General features: G+C 42.0%; 1 pseudogene; it reads left to right on the forward strand.

Annotated features, from left to right (window-relative positions):
- Positions 1-73: 73 nt before the first annotated feature.
- The window catches only part of LOC123191894 (disease resistance protein RGA2-like), a 43,857-nt pseudogene continuing 37,847 nt past the window's right edge, over positions 74-6,083 (forward strand).

Below are 6,083 nucleotides of genomic sequence, written 5' to 3' on the forward strand. Positions count from 1 at the left end.
ATCTCAAATGCTCAATTATGATCAGTGCCAAGCGATAACATGGCCTTCGTGATGTTTGTCCGGCACTGCTTGTACCATTTCTCCTGTATGCATGCACGTCCAGAGATTCCAGGCTGCTATAGGCCCAATACCTATTGTTATTTCTGTTCTCTGGGTTCAGTTACCATGAAAGTGCCCAGCAGTTGGTATGTTACATCATAAGCTAGTATTTTGTACAAGGCTGACAGCTATGTTATGTTTGATTAGTATAAAGAGGCCGCCCAGCCAAATACAACATTAGTTGATGCAGCTATGGGGCCAAGACTTGACTCGCGGCTACCATAGTTTCACCCCTGTGCAGACCTGCTTCAGACTGCCATGGGGGGCATGTGCGTCAGTTAAAGGGATTCTACCGTTAGTTGGGAAAATTGGTTGTTTTTGGTGTATAATTCGACTCATATCCTATTTGCTGCCTGACATGTTTTTTCTTGGTGAAGTTAGCTCTAGACTCAGCTTCCATGAGAGTGCTCTGTAGTTGGTATGTTAACATCATGAGCTATTTTTCTACATGGCTGACAGCTATGTTCTGTTTCATTAGTAAAGAGGAGTGTATTGCACAGTCATACAAGTATACAACCAAATACACCATTAATTATTGCAACTGTGGTGCCAAGACTTGACTCATGTGCTTCCTTGTAAGTTCCATATCTGTGGAGACCCTATCATCCTAGTTGTTACTTGGCAAAGCTAGCTGGTTTTGGTGCGTAGTTTAACTCTCTCTCATTTGCTGCCTGCCCAGTTCCTTCCTTTTGATGAATCATCGATCGTTCTCCTTTCCTCTAAATCCATCTGTTTTGGTTTCTCCCCTATGCAAGGCCTACTTTTGCTCTTGCTTGCTGTCCTGCCTCCGGTGTGCCTGGAGAAGTGGAGATGACGGGGCTTCTCACGGTAGTTGACGCGACAATAGGATGGCTGGTGCAAACCATCCTTGGGAGCTTCTTCACTGAACAGATTGAAGCCTGGGCTCGTGAAGTTGGGCTTGCTGAAGATGTGGAGAAGCTCAAATTTGAGATGAGAAACGTGGAGATGGTTCTTGCTGCTGCCGAGGGAAGGATGATTGAAAACAAGCCTCTGGCACGTTCACTGGATGATCTCAAAGAGTTGCTTTATGACTCGGAGGACGTGATGGACGAGCTCGATTACTACCAACTCCAACAGCAGATCGAAGAAGGTGCTTCACTTGTCTCTCTTGTTCTATCTCTGTTGCTTTCAACTTTTGAATTTGTGTGATTGTAATTGCTACTTGGCCTATAGTTTTCTCCCTGCGTTCCAAAATGTTAGGCACCCAGTGCAAAGTATAGGTTTGAACAGCAATTTGAGGAATGACACATGCATTATATACATCTGATACCATTAGATTTGTACTCAGGAGCACTTTCCTATGGTATACTTTTTGTCACATGACCTATGTATTTTGTCACATAACCTATGTAGTATTAACTGTTGGTCAAGCTCAAACCTGAACTACATGTGCGCCTTGTATTTTGCGACCAATAGAATGATATATAACCAAGAGCAGCTGATTATCAGGGCAACCATCCTCAGATTGTCTCTTGCTTAAATGTGATCTCCTTTTGATGATATCCAAATACATACCAATTTTTCTTAGGCAAAAGGTAAAGGAGTCTCTTATGAAACTTTTCATATTTGTTACAAGTTACATGATAATATCTGCTTTTTCTCAAGTGGCTTTTGTTTGCTTGTCCCAAAATAATTGAGAGTTCTGTTATGCAGGGAAAGGTTGTAGTGCTCCTAATGGTGTTAATCCCGAGGGAAGCTACGTGTCCTCATCAGCTCCATCTTCTGCTTATGAATTAGTATGCAGTGCCACAAGCCAAATGACTAGTTGGGCCTCATGCAGCAGAAAAAGGAAGCGTGAAGAGGAGGGGCCAGGTCAAAGTACCATGCTGACTTCTGAGATTAAACATGACATTTCTCAGAGGATCAATGGAATAGTGAAAGGTTTATGCACTATTGGCAGTTCCGTGCAGAGAGTTCTTCAGCTTGAGGTCTCGCGCCCCACTGCAACATCACTTGAGAGTCAGAATATTTCCAATAATGCTCGGCTGACAACTTCTGTTCCAGTTGAAGTTAAGATGTATGGGAGGGAGTCAGAGAGAGACAAGATAATAGAGCTGTTGATAGAGGGGGGGTCTAGTAATCTGAATGTTTTGCCAGTGGTTGGCATTGGTGGTGTTGGGAAGACAAGTCTTGCTAGATTTGTATGCAAGGACCAAAGAATTAGAGATCATTTTGATATGCAAATGTGGGTTTGTGTATCCACTGACTTCAATGAAGTGAGGATAACACATGAGATCCTAGAGCATGTATGTGAAAATAGACAAGAATATGCAAATATAAGCAATTTCAATGTATTGCAGAAGAACCTTTTGGAGAATATCAGAAACAAAAGATTTCTGCTCGTATTGGATGACATGTGGGAGGACAAGGACAGGAGTGGATGGATTAAACTCTTGGCTCCATTGAAAGGTAATCAAGTAAGTGGCTGCATGATACTAGCAACAACTAGAATGAATTCGGTTGCAAAAATGGTACGAACGATGGATGAAGTCATATTGAGTGGCCTGAATGAAAAGGAATTTTGGCTGTTATTCAAGGTATGTGCATTTGGAAACGAGAACTACGAGGGTGATCCTTATTTGCAGTCTATTGGCAAACAGATTGCTAAAGCACTGAAGGGCTGCCCACTAGCCACACAAAGTGTTGGTGCACTTTTGAAGACAAGTGTCAGTGATAAAGCATTGGAGGACAGTTCGGGACAAATGGAGATCTTTTCAAGAAGGCGCTAATGATATTTTACCCATCTTGAAGCTCAGTTATGATTATCTACCAGTCCACCTTCAAAACTGTTTCTCGTACTGCTCTTTATTTCCAGAGGACAAACAATTTGATGGGAAAGTATTGGTTCATGCTTGGATAACACAGAATTTTGTGCAGTGTGAAGACTCTACAATGAAATTAGAGGAAACAGGGCAGCGATATTTGGATAGATTAGTTGATTTGTGCTTCTTCCAAAAGGTTGGCTCACATTATGTCATGCATGATCTAATGCATGAATTGGCAGGGAAAGTTTCATCAAATGAGTGTGCTACTATACATGGATTGAAACATGAGGCAATTCGACCAAGTGTTCGCCATTTGTCAGTCATAACTACTGCTTTTGATGAAGATAAACCTGACAGTTTTCCTAATGAGAAGTTTGATAAAATACTTGAGAAGGTTGGGCCTTCGCAAAAATTGAGGACTTCGATGTTTTTTGGGCGAAGCAGCATAAATTTATTAGGGTCCTTGTGCACATTATGCAAGAAGGCAAAATGTTTACGGTTCCTAAGAATTTATGTGACAGATGCTGACATGAGCCCTATACACAGTTTTTCCAATCCATACCATCTTCGCTATCTTGAATATATTCCTGTTGTCATTACACCCAGATCCTCTAGAGTCTACAACAACACTGTGTTTCCTCAAGCATTGACAAGATTTTATCACCTTCAAGTATGGAATGTGGGTATTTCAGGCAATTTTTCTGTGCCTACTGATATGCATAATCTTGTTAATTTGCGCCATCTTATTTCTCATGAAAAAGTGCATCAGACAATAGCCTGTGTTGGAAACATGACCTCTCTTCAGGAACTAAGTTTCAAGGTTCCATCAGTAGTTTTGAGATAAGAGAACTTCAGTCCCTGAATGAGCTTGTACTACTTGAAATTTCTCAACTTGAAAATGTGAAGACTAAAGAAGAGGCCAGTGGGGCCAGGCTATTAGACAAAGAGTATCTAGAAACATTGTCCTTGTCATGGCAGGATAACAGCACGAGCCTTCAGACAGAGGCATCAAAGGATGTGCTTGAAGGTCTTCAACCACATCAGGACCTGAAAACTCTAAAAATAACTGGATATGGTGGTGCTACCTCCCCAACCTGGCTTTATAATACTTCCTCAGTTACCTTGCTGCAGATACTTCATCTAGAGAAGTGTAGGGAATGGCAAATTCTTCCAACTCCTGCAATGATTCCTTTCCTTAGCAAGCTGACATTGATCAGAATGCTGAATTTAATGGAAATCTCAGTTCCTTCCTTGGAAGAGTTGATCTTGATTGATATGCCAAAACTGGACAAATGTATTGGTTCTTATGGAATGGAATTGACTTCCCATCTAAGGGTTTTGATGATCAAGAACTGTCCTCAACTGAATGAGTGCACGCTTTTCCAGAGTTACTCTTCTTTCGATGCTGAGCAGAAATCATGGTTTCCATCTCTCATGAAACTCTCCATCGGGCAATGTCCTCATATATTAAAGTACTTTTCTTCTCTCTAATTTTTCCTATTCAACACATTTGCAAATTCTTGGACACTTACTTTGATAAATAATGTTGCAGCAACTGGTCAATCCTTCCACTAAGAGAAATGGGGGCGCTCAAGGGGTTGGAGTTGATGGACCTGCATGTTGTCAGAGTGTCAGTTCCTTCTCTGCAGAAGTTAGTGCTGACTAAAATGCCAAGCCTGGAATTTTGCAGCAGTCTAACGACTTCTCCACCTCTGCTGTCTACACCATCCTAAGGTGATCAAGAGGAATTGACATCTAGTCTCCAAAGACTCACCATCCATGGTTGCCCCCGTTTGATAGTGTCACATCCTCTTCCGCTTTCTTCTCTAATTTCACAGTTGTCCATCAGGGGAGTTCCGGCACTCCAAACAATGAGGATGAACCGGACATTCTTGAAAATCGAATGTAATGAATTGAGTGTGCTGGATGACAGTATCTTATCATTACATATTCTTAGGGGCATAAAACTGTTGGAAATAGCCAATTGTCCAAATCTGATCTCTCTTTCAAGTGAAGCTTTCAGCCAGCTCAAATCTTTACGTATAGAGAACTGCCCTAATCTGTCAAACATTTATATTAGAGGTTGTCCAAGAAACCAGTACGTCTGCAAGCAGCCTTGTCCTCCCATCTCTCGAATCTCTCGTGATTAATTCATGCGGTATAATAGAGAGCTGGCTAACTCAAATGCTTCAAATGCTTCCACATTCACAGTCCCTTGAGGAGTTGGTATTAATTAAATGTCCACAGATAGAGTTTATATCAACCAGTCAGCCTAGAGAAACGGAAGGAACCAGCAGTTCGGTTTCATCAGTGATGACCTCAGCCCAAGATGAACAGCAACTAAAACTTCCTTATAATCTCCTTGTAGGGGAACGTAGTAATTTCAAAAATTTCCTACGCACATGCAAGATCATGGTGATGCATAGCAACGAGAGGGGAGAGTGTGATCTACGTTGTCACATCCCTAGGTTCTGGCATTGCTCTAGCCTAGCTTCATGTGTGCATCATGTCTATATTTTGAAACTTGAATTGAGGAATATTGGAAGCCTCAAAACCCTAAATAAAAGAGGGGCAAAAACCCTAGAAATCTCATTCATTGCTCCAAAAGGCTCTTCTTAAATGTTTGATAATTTTTGGTAAGGGTTCTGGTCCCAACCAAAATATTGAACATTTTTAAAGATTTATTTTTGGGACTTTGAATTTAAATCATTAGCTATTTGAATTTGAATTATATTCATATAATTAGAATATAATTTCAAATACCCCTGAAATATTTTATGAGCTTTTGGAAAAGCCCATCTAGCCAAATAAAATTATTCAGAGGAGTTTTTGGCATTGTTTGAATTTGTTTAAAATTCAAAACAGTGGCAAAACGAAATTAAATAAAACAAACAGAACAAAAAAAAAATATATAAAAAGAGCAAACATACCTGGCCTTACCCGCGCAGCCACCAGAGCCGGCCCAGTTCCCCCAGCCGGCCCAGCCCACCTCCTCCTCCTTTGTCCTCTTCCTCCTCTGCCAGGAGGACGAGCAGAGGCGAGGCGTGGCGCTCGCCGACGCTGCCTCGGCCACCTCCTGCTTCCCCCCCCTAGCCACCTCCTGCTTCCTCCCTGGCCTCCCCAGCGACGCCCCGGACGACGCCACGCGCCTCCCCGACCCCTCTCACTTCTCCCTCACTCTTCTTCGCTCCTCCCCCT

This window comes from Triticum aestivum, chromosome 2A (assembly GCF_018294505.1).
Source record: "Triticum aestivum cultivar Chinese Spring chromosome 2A, IWGSC CS RefSeq v2.1, whole genome shotgun sequence".
NCBI lineage: Eukaryota > Viridiplantae > Streptophyta > Magnoliopsida > Poales > Poaceae > Triticum > Triticum aestivum.